This window comes from Lontra canadensis, unplaced genomic scaffold (genome assembly GCF_010015895.1).
Source record: "Lontra canadensis isolate GAN:19392208 unplaced genomic scaffold, GSC_riverotter_1.0 scaffold48, whole genome shotgun sequence".
Lineage (NCBI taxonomy): Eukaryota > Metazoa > Chordata > Mammalia > Carnivora > Mustelidae > Lontra > Lontra canadensis.
The window spans coordinates 12,097,543-12,118,946 of NW_022631042.1; positions in this window are offsets into that span (position 1 = coordinate 12,097,543).

Here is a 21,404-nt window from a genome sequence, read left to right on the forward strand (position 1 = left end):
CTCCTATTGAGGATGAACAAATTTCACAGAACATCAACACAAGATGAAGCCACTCTGTGATCATGGTAGATTGAGACAGAAACAAGTCTAGTTTGTAATCACATGTGAGCACAGACACAACTTGAACACTGTTCAAGTCACAATACATCAAGTGTTCCATTCTCCTGGCTAGTGGGAGTGACCACTTCCTCTTTGCCAATTAAAACTTTAGCCTTGCTCTATTCTACTCTCCTTCTAGACTAAAGATTTATTAGCATATTGTATTAGTAATTTCATTGGGCTGCTAAATTACCACAAACTTGGTGTCTCAAAAGAGCAGATATTTATTTTCTCATAGCTCTGGAGACTGGAAGTATGAAATCAAGGTGCCAACAGGATTGGTTCCCTCTGAAGGGTCTGAGGGAGAATATGTTCCATGCCTACCTCCTCGCTCCTAGTGGCTGCTGATAATTCTTGTTGCTCTTTAGCTTATAGGATATATTCCAATGTGTGCCTCTTTTTTCACCTTGCCTTCTCTCCTGTGTCTCTCCTCTTTGTTTCTGTGTCTTCTATTCTTATAAGGATTATTATAAGATATTTATAATTATTATAAGATATTTTATTATATTATAAATATTATAAATTATTATATTATATATTATATTATTATATTGTATATATTATAAAATGTTATAATATTATTATATTATTATATTATAAATATTATAAATATTATAAGATAATTATAATTATTATAATTATCATTGTATTTAGGGCTCACCCAGTTAATCTGGGATGACCTTATTTCTAGAGCTTTTGTTTAATTACATTTGCAAGGACCCTTTTTCCAAATAAGGTCACATTCACAGATACTGGGAATTAAGAACTGGGCATACCTTTTGGGGGACCATAATTCAACCCACTACAGATCCCTAACTGTAGAATTACCCCAGCTTCCTGACAGCATTCAATCCAGAGCAAAGCCTCACTTAAATAAACTTCTCCAAAATACCTGACATAAATCTTAGAATAAGTCTCTTTTAACACTCTCTTACAGAGGTAGCCTACAGCTCACTGTGATGTGTTCCCCTTTGCTGCAATGAGTAATGAATGCAACTTTTTTTTCAACTATAGGAATATTTCTGGTGGTCTCTGGCTGGAGGGCATTGATACCCCCTAATACTTAACATCTATTGAGCACTCCAATGTGTTAGGCACCATGTCAATGCTCAAATGCAAGAGTGGATTGAATCTTTGTAGCAACTCTGTGAGTAGGTTCTATCAATCCTCATTTTACAGCTGAGAAAATTGAGGCTTAGAAAAATTAGTACCATATTAATCAGGATCCTCCAGAGAAAGAGAACCAAAAGGAGTTAGGGAGGGAGGAAAAGAGGGAATCAAGATTTATTATTTATTTTAAAGAATTCACTGTGTCATCATAGAGACTAAGAAGTCCCAAAATCTGTAGCTGGCAAGCTAGAGACCCAGGACAGCACACACTTTTGTTCTAGTCTGAGTCTGAAGACCTGAGAGCCAAGACAGCCAATGGTGCGATTATAATCCTAAAACTGGCAGGCTCGAGATCTAGTAAGAGCCAGCATTTCAGTAGAGTCCAAAGGCAGGAAAAGAGCTGATATCCCAGTTCTAAGACAGTCAGGTGTGAAGAAGGCTATCTTCTCCAGAGGAGAGTCAGACATTTTGTTCTGTTCAAGCCTTCAACTGATTGGATGAGGCCCACCCACATGAGAGAGGACAACCTGCTTTACTCATTCTGGTTTAAATGTTAATCTTATCCAAAAACACTTTCACAGAAACATCTAGAATATTATTTGACCAAATATTTGGGCACTCTGTGGTCTAGTCAAGTTGACACATAAGATTAATCATCCCAGCATCGTTCTCAAGATTCCACAACTGGTAACTGGTGGTGTCAGAATTCAGAGCCCAGGTAGTCTGCCTCTTTAGATCACATTCTGCCTTAATACTCCTCAATAATTTCCCTTTCTACAGGTGGCCTTCGTCCAGAGAAAATCTTCAATGGATTCTATGCCAATTCTCTCTGATCTTGGACTCTTCACCACAAAACTTGAAAGTGGATTACATATTGTTTCATGTCTTTACTGTGATTTCATGCATGATTTTCTACCTTCTCTCATTTGATTATTCCCATTGGGAACGAGGACTGTGTCTTAGGCTTTAATAATAGCTAGCATTATTAAATGCTTCTTATGGACCAAGCACTTCACATGTATTTATCCATTTAATATTCACAACAATATCACAAGGTAGCTACCTTTATTCTCCCCATTTTACAGATGAGAAGACTAGACTCCAGATACTGACCTACATATATAGGGCTACAGGATAACCCAAGAAATTTGGCCCCAGACCTGGTATTCTTCAACCCTCTCTGCCATGCTTCCTGTATCCCTTTCCCCCAGTTAGCCCCCACTCTCAGTATCCATCTCAGTGGGTGGCACATACATAGGCACCTAGGGACTTTCTTTAGGGAGTTGGTTTCAGGGAACAAGCGCTCTCTGTGGGTACTCAATGGCTTTGAAACTGGCTGACCAGGTTTATGGTGCAGAATCCCCTCTGTAGGATACATCTGGCTTGAGGTTGGGCTGGTGATGCTCCCTGGGGTTCCTCTGCTCCTTTGCTGGCTTCAGCTCAAGAACCTACTTCCTGGGAAGCCATGACTGAGCAAGCCCTGTGACACAGCTTCTAGAGAGGTGCTTAGGCTGTTCTCACCTGCCTGCATCCTGGTGCCAAGACTAGGCCTTGAAAATGCAATGTTGTCCTGCTAAGCATCAGCTGGGTCCTGTTTTTAGGAAACACTGTCCCACCAGGAGAAGTATGAATAGGTTCTTTGCAGAGGGGAGATCTATAGGTACATCCTGAGGTTGGCACAGTGCATGGATGTGGGTCATCGGGGGTGGGTACACTTAGCCCTCTGTGAAGTTGCTGGAACAAATGCTAACCCAAGCATTCAGGGGCTCAGAGCAGAGGATCCACCCCCCAACTCCCAGAACAGGCACATCCGTATTACCTGAACAAGAAGGTGACTTCTAAACTTCCTTAAAGCTGAATTATTCCTTAAGTATTCCAGGAAGACTTAAATTACTGGGACATAGTAAAAATAAGAAAGGGTGTGTACTTTTCAAAGGAAGGTACCTCTCCTTGGTGCCTCTAAAGTACCTGTCATAGCTCCTTCATTACTGAGTCATTATCTTCTTTCTCAAAGGCTAGACCATGAGCTCTTTAAGAGAAGAACCATATTTTATTGGTCTTTGTGTTCCCAGAACCAAATACAGGGTCTGCAACATAGGGGTCACGTAGGAACATCTTTCTGAATGATAATATTCGTAGGACCTCCCCCGCTGATTTTTATTCATATTGTCATTGTCAAAAAACCTTGTTGTATGGGAAGAACACCTAACAAGAAAGCTGGAGGTTGTGGTTATGTCTCAACTGTGGGATTAAAAAAGCTATGAAACCTTAGCAATGTAATTTTACTTTTGGATCTCAGTTTATTTATCTGAATAAAAAAAGTTGAATTTGAGAAACTCTAAGGTCCATTCTAGTTTAATCCTAGGACTCTGCATGTGAAATGCTTGGCATCGAGAGGGTGTTATAGGAGTGTGGTTCCTGCTGTACATGAGTTTGTAGCCCAAAAGTGATAACGTGGACACGGACACACTGACATTCCCCTCCCCCTCCTGCTCTGAGGCTAGTGTCTAGAGGAAATGATAGGAAAAGGGGTGGCTTTGATTTGTGGGTGACAGCTTTCCAGAGCCCTTGAGGACCTGCTTCATGGTCATGGTACCTGCTGCCAGAATGCCTACATTAGAGACCTTGCCTAGAGCTCCCCATGTCTCTCCCATTGCTAATCTCTGTAACCCTGCTGTCAGAATATGACGCAGGCTCTCCACCTTAGGCCATATGCTCGGGAAAAACATCCTCTTTGTAGGGATTCTTAGGGGGAAAGGAAGCACATAGCTCTTTGATCTTGATCCCTAACAAAGAATTTGTCTTGGGATCTTTGAAATCTTGGGAGGGAAAAATAAAAAAGATCTGTACTTTCAAAGCTTTCCTTATTTGATATACTATAAAACAGGAGGACAAACAGAACTCTGAGGCAAATATTCCTTTGTTCTGGGAGACATTACAGTGGATATTTGGTCATTAAAAGGAAAAACAAGTATTCTAGAATGCCAAAACGTAGACCCTGACCTTCCAAGGGGCTCCTGTGTCATAGCATAAGCTGTTTCCATCACAAGTAAAATCGCAGCTCTGTAAGTTGTTTTCTATAAGGAAATGCTTCATTTTAAAAGAAGATTTAGTCCTCAGAGTCCCTGAAAGTTGTTCCCTGCTCTTGGAAAATATGTGGTTGTTGTTATGAGAATGCAGGCTGGAATCTGGGTGTGGGTGCAGGTGGGAGCAATGGAAACTTACCCTTATTTGGGCTGATGGAGGGATCACCAAGAGAGCCAGACTGGGCAGCTCAAGGCCCATCTGGCTCATTTGTTTGAAGCCCAGCACTCTGCTATGTTCTAGACTAATTAACCCAGATTTTGGAAAAGGACTGATATTTAATTTATTACCTATCAGTTCATTTTCTGGTTAGGGGCTCAGAGACAAGACCAACTGTTCTTGAGTGGTGGGGACATTTCAACTGTTAATCATGTTGAGACATGCCAGACAGGGACAGAAAATGAGAGAGTACTTGGGGGAACACTGAAGCAGGGATTACCAGGCAAGTGACCCATGGAAAGAAGAACCATCTCTCTGATGGAAGGAGATGCCCAGAGTCTAGGATTAGTGAAGCAGGCTGGGATGGGTGATGACCAGCAGAGCTTATATGGGGAGAGCTTTGACTTGTGAATTTTATGATTCCTCATTTCTAGTACCAGTTTTAGCTCTCTCAGAGTTGTAATTCCTGTCTATTCTTTCCAAATGCATATTAATGTCCTGTTACTCATTAAAGCATGGGGTTAGCTGTTGGAGCCTGAATGATCATAATACCTCTGACCATCTAAGAAGACAGGCAGCAAAGTGAATCAGGTCTGTGGAGGAACAAAAGCTACAGACAGGGAGGGACTGAATGTTGGAGGCACAACTAAATTCATGAGGCAACTGTTGTGAGATATCCCCTCCCCTCAAATATACTGGAGGAAAAGTGTCTTCAAAGAGGTAGACTAGGACCTACTATTTATGCTGCTGGGGAAACTGAGTCAGCAAACAAATGAATTCTGTTTAGTGGAGGTTCTCCTTTATCTAGAATAACAGAGGGCCCCACCCTTGATGGGAAGGAGGGGATTCCGAGGGCAGTGATCATCACACAGAGGGCAAGATGGGAGAGCAATAATGATGAGGGTGAGTGTGCAGAGAGAAGTTTTTGTTTCGGAAGCAGCAAAGTAGAACAGAGAGAACATCAGAGACTGATGTCTTATCCTAACTTTGCCACAAATGAGGTCCAGTCATTTATCTTCCTATAGACTCCAGTTTCTCCGCAGAGTAATTTGTATACTTAGGATGCTTCTGATGTCCCCCTCTGTGTTCCTCCTTAAGCAAAATCTGCCACCATCAATGAGAAATTTTACATCCTTTTTAGAGATTTCCAGGGAACTCTGGAGCAACTCTGATCATAGGACTTAATGGTCGAAGTAGGAAGTACCTCCACAGAGCTGTGCTCCTGGGTCGTCACCCAAATCCAGATTTGATGGTCTAGGGAAAAATATGCTCAAAGGGCTTCACCAGAATGATATGTCCCAACAGTTACAGCCGTGGGAAGGGTGGACTTTGCCATTTCAGAAGCCTGTTTCAATTTTGGAAGAAAGTCATTTTTGTCTTAGAACCTGAGTTAAACAGGACAGACATATCTGTAACTACTCAACTGTGAGCACTGGTCTCTCTTCTTGTATCTTCAGTGACAACATTATCCTGGCACATGGGGGCACTTCGAGGCCACCCAGGACCCCTCTGCGAAGCACTCCACTTTCCTGACTCTGACACAGGCCCAGGACCTTCCTAATGTCCTTCCTTGATTTTTTCCCTCAACTGATTTGAAGAGTATTCACAATGTTCTTATTCTGCTTGTGGTTCCCTCAAGTTTCTGTGGTCTTTGAATGAGAAAGAGGAGAGAGAAGTCTTCATGCCTCATCAAACCAGTTTAGAGCCCTACAAATATCCTCTGGAGACTTTAGGAATGCTACATGCTTCAGTCCACCCAGGAACCGAACCGTGTGCTCTGACCTAGCATTAACCCAAGCTTACTTTTTCACTTCATTCTTCTTTATTTTGTGGGATGTATGCGTTTTTTTTTTTTTTTCAAGAGAATCTGTTGAAGACAAATATTTGTTTCCTGGATCTAGTAATAAGGGAGCCTAGAAGAGTGTGTGGATGTGAGGGTAGAGAGCTGCCTTGGCAAATATTAGGTGAATAGAGTCAGGAGGTTTTAGTTTTAGTTTTTTGTTTTTTCCACCCTGATTAAAAAAAAAAAAGTGCATCCCACCTTTCCATTACATACCTTGATGGACGGTTGGCATTGGGTTGCTACAGCAAGTTTCTCAGGTAAATGTAAGTAGGTCTGGTAGGGCGAGACTGGAAAGGCAGAGTAGAAAGAGTCACGGTTAAAATTCTGATTTGGGAAATTATTGCCTGGCTTCAAATCCTGGCACTGCCATGCAAAAGCCAAGCACCCTTAGGCAGTTTTCTTAACTTCCTTAAACTTGCTTTTCTCATTTGTAAAATACCTACCTCATAGAGCTGCAGTTACTATAACAAAAAATGCTTAAAATAGTTTCCAGGTATGATGCATAAGTGCCTGCTATTATCATTCTAGGTAATCCTTGGTCCTGTGCTTTTCCAGAAAATTTACATTGTCCTAGGACATAAGACACCCTCCTCCCGGGTGGCTTCCCGTAGATGCTCTAAGGCTTATGGGGGAGAAAAGGGAAATCAACTCCTATTCCTTGGGCATCTAAGAAGCAGGTCTTGTTCTCAAAATCATCTCATCAAGAAGTTCAGTCACATAAGCATCTACTAGCATCCAAAGTGATGCTGTGTAGGGCCTGGGAGACTGTTACACAGTGGGCTTTGGTGTCAGCCCCAACCACTCTCCATTTCCACCCAGAGTCCTATAGCTAAGTGGTTACCATTGCGCTGGGAATCAGGGCCTTTTCCAGGTTCAAGGCTACACTTCTTGCCCTAAAGTGAAAATGAAAAGCCTATAGATCTTAACACAGTGAGTGCCCTGATCTTAAAAAGGTGAGCCTGTGTGTGCAGTTTGATGGATGCTTCTCCTAATTATGGAGGTTGAGAGGAGCAAAGTCACTAAGAATTCCCAACTGTTTCGACACCGTGTGTCCCTCAAAAGCTCTGAAGTTCTCGGAGAGAGAATAACACTTCTCTAGTAAACTGGACATCAGACAAAGATGAGACATCAAAAACTTGAGCTGAAATCCTCTCAAGTTTTATGCACTTAAAGACTGAAAATCAATTTCTCTTAAATAATGATTGTATCACCCACTTGTGGGTTCTATTTCAATATATTCTTTTAGGAGGCTTATTCCATTATTTTGGTGAGGAACTCCTGAAGGTAAAAGGCAAAATTTCCTATTAAGCTTATCTCTAAGGTAAAAGGTGGTTTTTTATTGAAAGAGCTGTTTAATAAAAGTTATTTAAAATGTCTTCAGTTAAACAAACAAGGCTGTACACATCAAAATGTTTGACATCAGGTTAAAAGGGAAAAGTAAGTGCTAGAAAAATCAGGTAGCATGGTCTAGGCATGTCTATGAAGGAGAGCTCAGGGGCAACCTTTTCCACTGGAACACAACTCCCCACACAGGCAGTTCAAACACCATATGGTCAAAATGGCAGAGGGCAAGGTCTTTAGTCCTGCAAGAGCTTGAGGCAGGGTGAACTAGAAGAGCTTACACTGACATAGAAATTCTGATTTTCCAAAGAACACTGAAGAAAGACAAGGGCACATCCCAATCCTCTGATCTGCTCATTCTGTGACCTTCTACCTCCCACATCTCAGATTACACAAAAAAGAACTGAATTGTATGACTTTAAAAAAAAAAGAGCAATATTCCTAAATGGACAGGTAACCTTCAGCAGACCAAATGTAGTTTTTAGCTATTGTATTCTACCAATGCTATGGAGTGACACTGTGAGCAAGATCATGTCATTTACAAGTTGGCACATGTCATTTACAAGTTGCTTTGTCTTACCCTTGGTGTTCACTGATGGGGAAAATCACTGTTTCCTTTAACAAATTTTCATTGTTCACCTATCATCTGTTAGTCATGGGGCAAGATATGACTAAGTCAGATCTGATCTCTGCCTCACAATACAGTCTCATGGCAGAGGAAGAGAAGCAGTAAATGTAATGAGTCCTGTGATTGTCCATGATCTTTGAGACACATAACAGTGCGGGCTGTCAGGATAGGCAGGTGAAGGATGAGGAGGAAGAACTGGGAGGTGAACTTCAGGCAGAGGAAGTAGCACCTGCTCAGGGGTTGGAAATGAGAAAACAGCCCTTTGGGGGAAACAGGTGACCAGCTGAATGTCACACAGTTGGTGGATAACTACAGAGCTGAGTCTTGTCAAAGACTGAGGCTCTGATTGTATTTAGACTTAATACTTGTAAAAAAGCAGTTTTATTTGACTTCAGCTTGCTGTAAACAATGATGGCAGGGAGATGAAATTAGGAAGTACTATATAAATACCCAAAGTTGCAGGAATTCTTTAAATGTAAAAAACAAAGGAATGAGTGGAGGAAAGAATTGCCCAACTCTTTAATAATATCAATTATAAAATTAAAAATTAATGATAAACCTGTGATTGCGTTGAAAATTCCTTTATATTTGAAGTGATTAACCACAGGTAAAACATATGATATTTCACTATCTCCTTCACTTAGCATTTTTACTTTTCACAATTATCTAAAATACGTTTTTCAAAATCTTTCAGTCTACATATGTATATGTTTTAGGTATATTAAAATAGACTCTAATAAAACTTTGTAAGAATTTCCTTCTGTTTATATTAAATGTCAGATATTCAACAAGTATTTTTTGAGTATGTATTGTGTAGCAAACAGTGTTCTAGGTCCTGGGGACACAAAAAATGACCAAAACATATGCAGTAGCTGCTCTCAGGGAGCCTGTATTCTATTTGGGGAACACATTATACACCAACCAACCAATAACATGTCAGGTGGGACTGATGTTATGAAGGAAAATTAAGGAAGGTGGGGGGTAGAGGGAGAAAGAGAGGTGCTATTTGTAGAAAGGTCAGGAAAACCTCTCTGAAGATGGTTCAGATTTGAGAGATGGGGGATTCTTGAGAGATTTCAAATGTAGAACCTATAGATTTGTGGAGGATGGGAAGAGGGCTGCAACAGAGATGACTCAGATCAGGGCAGGAAGGGGAAGATTGGGAGGATTTTGCCAATGACGATCTAGACCAGAAGGCAAATGTCTGGGGGTTGGCATTGGGTGTGACATTGGGTCAGAATAGGAACATATGGGGCCATATGATGATGACAGTCAGGATGATGGTGACAGCCCAGTTCTTGGGTTGCTTGAGGTTGACTGAGGTAATCAGGGATGTAGGACATGACAGGGTTGTTCCTGGTGATCTCCAGAGCAGATTGTGATGATCAGGCTGTGAAATGATGGGAGAGGATGAGGTGAAACTCCCTGGAGCACAAAGGGCTCAGTGAGACCTCACTTCATGGCACCAAGGTGGTGTCAATTTTGGTGGAGGGGTGGTGGTTGGAGCAAGTGAAGCTCTATTGATACTTTCTGGCACCAGGGCTGCTGCACCTAGAATATGTGGGGCCCTAGGAAAATGTGTTTTATTGGGCCCCTATCTATATAAACAACTTATTTATTACAACATGTTTCACAAAATTCATGGGAGATGTAGGATTATAGCATAGATATCGATATAGGAATTATTCACAATATTTAGAATACTCAGCAGGAAAGTGGTACATAAGTATTTTTAAAAATTTCCAATCAGACCTTGTGATGATTCTTCATAGTGTCTCAATGACAGTGGGTTCATAGGAACCATCTTTTCCTGTTAAGGTCCAGAAACCATATTCTTCATTTCGTTTCTTGTCAAATGCACTCTTCTTGACTAATTTCTTATCTCCCGCCACAAGGAAATGGTGGTAATGCATTAGTTATTCATAATGCTGTGGACCTTCAGATCCTCGAAACAATGTGACTCTTTCTGGCTCTGCAGTTCCTTTGTACCATCTATTTAACACTGGTTATGTCATAACTCATAGTGTGGCATCATTTGTCATGCCATTCATGAATGCTGGCTTCCAGTGACTCTCACTGTGTTTCACTGATGCTGACCACAAATGCAAGCCTTAACTGGAGTATGCAGAAAAATGAGTGATAATCTGCTCTTTGATCATGTTAAATTTACTTTTTTTTGGAATTTGATAATGCAAATATAGAAAACCACATCTTATACAAATTCTCTTGAACTATATCTCTAGGCCACAATTACTACATTCCTAGAAGATGGTCTCTTTCAATGTTGGCTGCACTCTGACCCTCACATTGCAACTAGTGAGAGAGACAGGTTACTGGCTCATGGGCAGAGCCACTAGAGTAGTTGCATTAGGCAATGTGTGGAATCTCTGATCCTTTACTCTTGGATGTTAGGACAGACCTAGGAGATCTCCAGGTCATGATGTCAATCAGAGGTAAAAGAGGACTTCATTCAATTAGAAAGGCCTGGTGGCGTTGCTGAGCAATGGTTTCAAAACCCCTTGGGGAGATGGGTGTGACCAGCCATAGAGTGCTGTGAGACTGTGGGATGGAGGGTAGAGCCTGTGAGACTGTGTGGTGATCATGGGTGGTAGCTACAGAGGCAGCTCGGGGTAAAGGATGCCTGCTGCCACCCCTGATGCCTTCATATATGTATGTAGAATGGATGCAGCATCATGGCCAAAACATAAATAGGAAAGATGTCACCGGTGGGTTCATATGGGTAGCTCAAGCCCATGGGTAAGCAGTAAATAGTTGGTACCCCAGAGTCCTGAACTCATTCTCTATTGAACATGAGTGAAAACCACCCCAAATCAGTGTGTCAGTACCAGTCTGTGGTCCAACCTCAGAAGAAATCCTCTCTAGCCAACAGGATTGATTAGCTCACCAGGCTCCTTGCTTGGGACAGACACAGGTAATGGAACTCTGAAAACCCTACAGGCCCAAGTCCTGGAGGAACTCCAGGCATCTCATCAACCCCAAACAAGAGGCATTTTAGAGGGTTGGAGAGCAACCGAAGAGAAAAAAAACAGGCCCATACTGCATGGTTCCCAGCTGGGACTCAAGAACCTACCTGGTTGGCAGCCATGGGTGGGAGACTTGTAATCTCAAGTGTGTGCTCCCATCCCCTCCTCCTTCCTCCTCTGTGCTTGCCCAGGTGTAGCGGTAATTTCTGGCACCACAGCTCAAAATCAAATGTAATTATGCTTCAGACTTCTTAGCAAATAGACCTTTGATTGGTGACCAAGTTGTAAATATTCTGTATCTTTCCATAGTTTTATCAGCACAGAAAAGATATTTACAATATTTACCTGGCTAAACAAAGTGCTTTTTAAATCCAAGGGATTTATTCCTCAGTTTCCTTTTCATTGAAGCTGATTCCCTCTTTAAAGAGAGACTTGCATTTCTGAGATTATATTTCTTTCTGAAAATGAGGACTTACTTCCACTATTCTCATCCATGGGGTAGAAGGTAGAAATCCTGGTACTGGGGCCAGGGTCACCTAACACACACAGACACATTTGTGTGTTCTTGTAAGTACTGGAGGCCATGGGCAACACAGTGGGAGTGAACTCAAGCCCCACTTCACCTTCTCCATACCCAATTCTGAACATCAGAGGGCTTTCCCTGGCCATCCTCTCTGCCGGTGAGTAGCCTTGCTGGGAGCCCTGCCTGAGTTTAAAAGTTTTGGTCTATTTCACAGCCTTATATTTTGCTCCTCTTCCACCTTTGCTTTGCTTACTTCAATTGTTCTTACTGTCTGGTCAGATTCCACATCTATACTTTTAGGGAAATTCACAAAGCTTTGTGAAAAATTAATTTTCTAAATTTAAGGATTTCCCCATAAAGTAATGCTACAATTTCTTAATGTTTTATCTTTCATTTAAGATATCATCAGTGGCTATTCTTCAAAGAGATTTAGGCAGTCCTTGACCTTGACACAACTCTTACAAGGTCTCTCCATTATCATTATTGCATCACTGAACATTTATACTCCAGCTGACAAGCAGATGTTAAGGCATTTTACAGTGGTTTTGCCTGCCTCCTTGCATTCTGTTTCTGGCAATCATTATTTCTGGGTACCTATCCAATTATCTAAATATCAATAGCATTTTGCTTTTATTTTCTTGTAAAAATGAACGGAAGGTGGTAAAATGAAAGTGCCAATACCAATGATAATGCAGTTGGAGTTCATGAAGGCAGGTAATCTTGACCTTCAGTAGACATTCCATGGACCTCAAATGGTTGACTGTGAGTTTAGCTGGAGAGAAAAATAACCAACTGAAGACTACAGATGGTGTATCAACAGAGAAATTGGATTATCTGCATAAGTATGATTGGGAATGATCAGTGACCCAAATGCAGGGAGAAGTGCACAAGGCTGCTGTCGACCTCTTCTCACAGAAGATGATGGCAGGCATTCCAATTTCTCTTGAAAACCATATCAAGAATACCTACCTGACACCATTAAATAGAATCCTTACCAGCTAGTCCTTATGCAAGCTTTAAATAAGTTTTCTCTCTAGGCTGGGATAACTGGCAGCTGAAGTAAGAAATAATTTCAAAATCTGTAATTTATTATCTATATATAATGTTTACTGCTTTTAATGTATTAAATAATCTGTACACATTGCATATTCATGCAAAAAATGTCTTTAATCACAAATATACATTTTATAATGTGAGCTCTCTAGGAGTAGAACCCTCACCCCCTGTATGCCTACTGTTTGACTTTCAGATCCCCGACCTTCAAATATATTTTCCGGAGTTCATTATATACCAATGTAAAGGACTTTAATTATATGTGATTTATTGTGGGATGATCTATCTCTCTTGTTAAGAATGCTGTGGTGTTCTTTGAAAAAGTTGTTCTCTCTTTTAATAATACAAATATTCAATCTGTTTTCTGTATGTTTCCATAAATAAATGAAGCAGAAGTGCCCTTCAGTATCAAGGTCAGTCACTTTCTCACTGCCCTTCGGGTCACTGACTTCTGCGTGGAGACATTTAAAAGGCCATGAACAAATAATGCTCTGAAGCCACTACCAGTTATGAGTCCAACCACATGCTAGGGACACCGTCACCATGATTCAAGTAGAAATGACCATTGTATGTTGAAGAAACTAAGAATCAAGAGGACGCTCTTTAATCTTTATAGGAAACATGGAGGTAGACCCTACATCCACCCCATAGTTTGCCTTTCCCTGGAATCTCAGGTTTGAACAAAATCAAAACTTAAAAAAAACTGCTCATTGGCCTTCAAAAAGATCAAGTATAGATTCCTTTGCCAATAGAGCTGTTTTTACTTTTCTCAAATACGTTACAGTGGTCTCTCACAGCTCAAAATAGTCTGAAGCTCTTGGTGACCTATTTTTTAAACAGTTCTAAAAATACAGATTTCTAAATACATGGCGTCTTAAGTAGTTTATATTTTGAAGTCATAATCAGTAGTCTTTGACTAAAAATGTTTAGAGATATCACAGTAAAGGTTTTTGGTACAAAGATGTATCTTATTTGGATTTTGAAGAAACTTAAAGCATAAATTTAAAAATCTAAATATTTAATAATTGCACCCATAAATTTTAAAATCTAAATGTTTAGTAATTGATTTCTTAGGTTAGGCTGTGTTTGAAAGACTGGACTAGATTCTCAGGGGGAGCTGAAGATATTCCCCTAGGAGACAATGTAATTGAAACTTTACCTAAAATGATGATAGATGAAACTTAGGTAAAGGGTCAGAAATTTGAGAAAATGCAACCGAGTCCATTATATATGAAACCAATTTTGAAAATATATATGTACAGGAAAGAAAAGTCTGTAAGGATAAACACTAAGTTGTTAATGGTGGTTATACCTGGTTTATGAGATTAGGTGTTTTATTTTATTTTCTGTTCTCAAAATGTTTACAATAAAAATGTGTTTGTAAGTAAAAACAAGTGATATCTCTTAAAAATGAAAAGGAAAAATTTGGAGTAGGGAATTACTATTGTCACAGTCCTGCTCTTTTCTCTGGCTCTCAGTGGTTTCTCAATTGAACTAGATGTGAGAGAGGCTTAAGGAGCGAAGGATTTTAAACTCAACATTATGCCATCAGCAATATAATAATCTCATTTTGCATTTCATCTGGGAAGTTTTAATGCTTTATACTTAATAATATTCATCTGGGACAATTTAAGCTTTCTTTACACTTAATAATAGAGCTTCAAGTCACTAAATAGGTTAAGTCCTAAACCTTGAATAACACCTTTCTAAACCTGAAGGTTTTAAAATTAAAAAAAAAAAAACAAAAAAAAACACCTCAGAGACAACATGAAGGTGAAGGTGCTTATGTTCAGGCATAAGTAGATATTTGTAGGTACTTACTACAGTCAAAATATATACAGAAGCCAAAGATCCAATCTTAAAAGATTAATGAATCAATTGATCCATTAATTGTGAGAACAAGGTTGTGACCTAAGTATTTTTTACAGCACTTGTTTGGTGACCGGAAACATGTGAGTCAGTGTTAATATTGTTTCTTACTCTCTGTCAATGCAGACAAGGAGGTTTCTTTTTTTTTTTTTTTAATTTTTTTTCAGTGTTAACAGTATTCATTGTTTTTTGCACACACCCAGTGCTCCATGAACTGGTTACCCAGCAACTGGTTCCCCCAACCTCCCACCCCAGACAAGGAGGTTTCTCACTTAGGTTATTTCACTTTGCTTTTCTATAAAGCCAAGTGGCTTTTCCAGCAGAGGCCACAGTCAGTGCAAACTCCTCTTGTGTCTGGGGATACTGGGATTATTTTAAACTGTTATGCTCGCCTACACTAGACCTTTAAGAATATAGTAAATTTTTACCTCATTTCTTCTTGTTTTTATGCTGGCTACCTCATCTTACCTTGCTCTGGCAAAGGTAAAGTAGTTCATGTGTCCAGCTGCCTCTCTCCAGAATGCAATTTACCTGGTTGTTTCCTAATCTCGGTTTTTGATGGATTCAAGAAAATGCATGATTTTGTGAACTGCTCACCAGCTCTGTCTCATCAGTGTGAGAGTGAAATTCTCTGGAAGCTTTCTATATCCTAAAGTGGAAGAAAAAGCAAAGTCACCTCCATCCTGTCTCTCACAGTTGGGATCTAGAAAAAATTGGCTTTTCCGGTTCCATAAAACTCTGGAATTCTGAACACTTGCCGTTCTTTTGTTTTTGCCTGCCATTTCTTTCTTTCTTTCTTTTTAAAGATTTTATTTATTTATTTGACAGAGAGAGAAATCACAAGTAGGCAGAAAGGCAGGCAGAGAGAGAGGGGGAAGCAGGCTCCCTGCTGAGCAGACAGCCTGATGTGGGGCTCGATCCCAGGACCCTGAGATCATGGCCTGAGCCAAAGGCAGAGGCTTAACCAACTGAGCCACCCAGGTGTCCCTTGTCTGCCATTTCTTCCTTGAGCTCCTCTCTTTCGTGTAATCCCTAGCCAAAGACAGTCAACATACACTATTTACTTTCTGTTTTCTAACACGCTCAGGAACTGCTGGCACATTACGTTTGTACTCTACCTCCCCAAGTCATGGCAGGTGGAAGCTGTAGAAAATGTCTTGCTAATGCGCAACTTGGATCGGCAGCATTTTTGTCTCTAACATCTGTGTCTTCACTGCTTTCCAGGAAAGAAAATGCAAGAAAACTCCTCAGGTGTTTGCTATGCAGTGTCCACCAGGGACCATCTTCTAGTTAGGATAAGTTATGCTATGCTGTGCAAATCTCTGGTTAAAACAGAGGGTTTTATCTCTCACACAAGTTTGATGCACACCGGGGATCACCTCTCTGATAGCATTTGGGACGCATGGCCTCAAAAGTTGCTATGTCAATACAAGAATGGAAGAAGCATGTTGGATTTGACCACCTTGATCTAAAGTGACTCCTGTCACTTCTCACGTTCACTGCTCAGAATTACTCACGGCCTCAACCTAAGTGCAACAATGCTAAGAAACAGGGGAGGAAATGGATACTAGCTTTGTTACCCTGTACTCTGTTATTCCAATACATGATCAACAAATGAACAAGACTGACTTCTTATTATATTTGAAATAGAGTTAGTAAATATATGTCAGATGTAGCACTGTCTAGTAATGCACAAGGCAGGGCTCAGACCACCCGAAACTGGTCATTAGCTTCTGCTCTCCCCCTCCCTACAGTTTCTCATGAGGCTCAAATGAAACTAACACGGGAGGACATTTGAGCTTATACAGCTCTTCCATGCCCATACATCACTACACATCATTTTCAGGCCTCACAAGCACTGACAATCAGTGGTGACATTAGACTGGCACACACCAGTATGGTACATTGCCCTCTATACCCAACAGCCCTTCTGAGCGATTGAGTATCCATCCTGGTGGGTCAGTGCCCATGCATTATGATTATTCATTACGATGGCCACTCCTGCTTACTATTCAAATATACCAAATTACTTCTAGATCCTTCAAGATCCTGCCAGTGTTTAGTGTTTTTTGTTTTTACAAAACACCAGTCCAAACCAAACAACCTGAAAAATAATGTAAAGGTTTATGTTAAGTTTCCTTAAAAAGGAAGCTCAGAAGGCTTGCTTAGAGCATATCACCCAAACCTTTCTATACAACCTCTTTAAACATCTTTTCCTCATTTAGAATTTTTTACTTCATGGCAACAGACAAAATTTCCTTTTTCTCTCTCTCTATGCACACAGTCCTATTTCTACGAAGTGGCTTTTTGAGTTCATTGTCTTTTCCTGTCTTGCCTCCTTTTCTTCTGTAAACCTTATACCTGGCCCTCCCTCCTGCACAAGGCCACTTGATAAGGTAGCCTGATTCCATTTGGGCTGTTTTACCAGTACTTGGAAATCTAGTGAGTATATTCATTAGTCACTATTTTATCTCAGACTGTACAATTATTTCATCAATGATACTCAGATATTTGTCATGAGAAAAAAGTAAGAAGACACCACTCTCAAGATGCTAACATTTTTTTCCACAAGCAGAAGCTGAGTAGCGGGCTCACCATAATGCATCAAGCAGGTTTTCAGAAGAAGAGTGTTTCTATCTCAGTCATTGCTGATGAAAACTTCCATAAGAGTAGAATCTGCCAACTTCATCACAAATGTATGTGAACAACAGATTTTTCCCTGCCTCAGACATTAACAAACTGCAGATGGTAAATAGTTCTCTGCTTTAAAAGCCAGATTTATTTCTCAGTCTGTTAAAATGTAAATACCCAAAAAAGAATGCAGCTCCTTGCCACCACATGTTTGCCAAAGTCTTTGTTCTCAAATAATCTTAAATATAACTGCCCTTTGAGAAGGTATACTCTTGGAATAAGCCACATTTAATGCTTGGGGAATCAAACTGATTTTTGTCTATGGTACTGTTATTATAATTTTTAAGAGAAAAATAGTGCCAATCCTTGTAGAAACTCCCCTTCTCTAATAGGTAGTTTGAAGTTGCAATTCTTTTGTTCTTCCCTCCCAAAAAAAGATAGATGGATGGGTGGATGGATGGATGGGTAGATAGATAGATAGACAAATGGATGATAAACAGACAATTATTTAACAGATAAAGTGGATAAATGAAAATGGAGTAGAAAATGACATCACATAGAACCACAGTGCCCAGGTAACTGGGAGCTGATGCACCTGTATGACAGTAAAGAATTAACAAGGATTTCTCTGGTCCAAGTGGTGATATAAGAAGACTCTAAACTCACCTCCTCAATGGACACACTAAGTCTACACTTATTTATAAAGCAATTCCTCCTAAAGAAGAACTGAGGGCTGATTGAATAGCTTCTACACAGCAGAAGATAAAGAGACCACATAGAGAACAGCAAGAGGGATGGAGACATGATAATGAAGGGAACTTGACCCTCCAATGCTGCAAGCTGCAGTGGGGAGAGATAATATTGAGGGACTATGAACACATTGTCCACCCTGGGGCACAGAAAAAAAAAAGCTGTGGCTTAAAGGAGTGACTTGAATATATGGAAACCAACCCCAGAACCCTGCCAAATGGTGGTGGAGAGGGGAGGGAGGGGTTGCTGGGACTGCCTCTAAGTAAGAAGGGTTGGTGAGTGCCATGGTTTACACTCTCCCTCCACCTTCCTAGAACAGACTCAAGCAGGGTCCAGGAGCCATAGTTGACTTGCTTCAGTGAGCCCCAGGCCCCTAGCCCACACCAGTCCAAGCTGTTCCACCAAGACAGTCCCAGTGCAGCATACACTATGATAGCCATGGTCAGTGCTCACTACAGTTCCAACTGTCTTGTCAAGGTGACACAGGCACAAGGTACCCTGCCTGAAACACTCCAGACCAACCACACTTAATTCTAAATGATATGGCTGGATACCCTTAATGCAGAGCACCCTGGGACCTTCTGACTAGTGCCTGCTTTGGCTCCAGCTGCCTTTGGCTCTGGCTACACTGCTGGGGTGCTCTGTGTGAGGAGTATCCTGGAACTCCTTGGGTCCAACTGCCTGCCTGAGCAACTGCTCTGCTGAGGACCTATTTCTGTTTCAGCTGTTCTGCCAGGAAGCCCTTTGTGCAGAGAGCCCTGGAAGCCCATGACTAGCACCCACCCACTTTAGCTTCATCAGTCCTGCAGGTACCCTCTGCATAAAGAGCCCCAGAACCATGCCTACTTCAGCTCTGGCCATACCACCAGGGCAGCTCCAGCACAGAGTGCTCTGGGACCCACAAACCACACAAACCACACCTCCAGCCAGCCAGCCAAAGTCATCAGGCACACAGAGTCTATACAAACTTTACACATACCATTACTTCAAGTTTAGGAGAAGTAGTTGTTCCACCTAATTCATAGAAACAAATGCAGAAAGTCAAGAAAATGAGGAAGCGGAGGAATATGCTCCAAATGAAAGAAAAAGACAAAACATCAGAAAAAGGACCGAATGAAATGGACAAAATCTACCTGATAAAGAATTCAAAGAGATGGTCATAAGAATGGTCACCACACTGGAGAAAGGAGTGGATAGACTCAGTGAGAACTTCAATAAAGAGATAGAAAATATAAAAAAGAACCAATCAGAGTTGAAGAATACAATAACCAAAATGAAAATTACACTAGAAGGAAACAACAGCAGGTTAAAATTTCAGAAGGATGGATCAATGATCTAGAAGACAAGAGTAATGGAAAGCACCCAAGTTAACAGCAAAAAGAAAAAAGAATTTAAAAAAGGATAGTTAGAGCATCTCCTGAACAATACCAAGTGAACAAACATTTGCATTATAGGGGTCCCAGAAGGAGAGGAAAGAAGTAAGTCAATCGGAGAAAGACAATTATCATATGATCTCCCTCATATGAGGGAGAGGAGATGCAACATGGGGGGTTAATGGGGTAGGAGAAGAGTAAATGAAACAAGTTGGGATTGGGAGGGAGACAAACCGTAAGTGACTCTTAATCTCACAAAACAAACTGAGGGTTGATGGGGGGAGGGGGATTGGGAGAGGGGGTGGGGTTATGGACATTGGGGAGGGTATGTGCTATGGTGAGTGCTGTGAAATGTGTAAACCTGGTGATTCACAGACCTGTACCCCTGGGAATAAAAATATATTATATGTTTAAAAAAAATAAAATTTATTAAAAAAAAATCTAACCTTGTACCCAAAGGAATTAGAAAAGGAAGAATGAGTAAAGCCCAAGGTAAGCAGAAGGAAGGCATAATAATAAAGATCAACAGAAATAAGTGAAATAAAGACAAAAAAATAGGAAAGATCAAAGAACCCAAGTGCTGGTTCTTTGAGAAGATCAATAAAATTGATTAATCTTTAGCCAGAGTTATCAAGAAAGAGAGAGGACCTAAATAAATAACATCAGAAATGAAAGAGGAGAAGTAACAGCCAGCAACACAGAAATACAAAGGACAATAAGAGTGACTATGAAAAATTATACACCAACAAATTAGAGAACCTAAAAAAAATGAATTCATAGAAACATACAATCTTTGAAAATTAAATCAGGAAATAAATAGAAAATCTGAAAAGACCAAATACTAGTAATAAAATTAAACAAGCAATCACAAAACTCCCAACAAACAAATGTCTAGAACCAGATAGAGTCAAAGGTGAATTTTACCGAACATTTAAAAAAGAGTTAATATTCACTGTCCTCAAACTATTCCAAAAAATAAAAGAGGAAAGAAAACCAAATACATTCTCCTAGGTCAGCATTATCCTGATATCAAAACCAGACAAGACACTACAAAAAATAAAAAAGGCAAAAAAAAGAGAAAGAAAGTAAAAGAGAAAACTAAATAGCCTTAATGAGTGTTAATGTAAAAATCCTCAACAAAATCTCAGCAAAGCACAGTCAACAATATATTAAAAAGATCACGCCCCATGATTAAGTAGGATTTATTCTGGGTATGCAAGGATGGTTTAATATATGCAAATCAATCAGTGTGATTTGTTAATACAAATGAAAGATAAAAATTGTATTATATTTCCATTAAATGCAGAAACAACATTTGACAAAATTAAACATCTAGTCATGATGAAAACTCTTAAAGTGAGTTTAGAGAAACATACCTCAACATAATAAAAAGTCATATATGACAAACTCACAGCTAACATCACACTCAGCAGTGAAAATGGAGAGCTTTTCCTTTAAGATCAGAAACAAGACAAGGAAGTCCACTCTTGCCACTTTTATTCAGCATAGTGCTGGAGATCCTAGCCATAGCAATCAGATAAGAAAAAGAAATAAAAAGCATCCAAATTGGTAGGGAAGAAGTAAAACTGTCCCTATTTGCAGGTGACATGACACTATACATAGCTAATCCTAAAAACTTCACCAAAAAGCTATTAGAAGTAATAAGTGAATTAAGTTGCAGGATACAAAATTAATATACAGAAATCTATTGTACTTCTATAACCTAATAATGAAATAGTGGAAAGAGAAATTAAGACAACTCATTTGCAATTCCACCAAAAAGAATAAAATACAAAAACTGTATTCTTTTTTCACCAAAAAGAATAAATGTAATCAAGGAGATGAAAGACTTGTACTCTGAAAAATATAAAACACTTATGAAAGAAATTAAAAACAAAAGAAACAAATGGAAAGACATAACATGCTCATAGATTGGAAGAATCTGTATTGTGGAAAT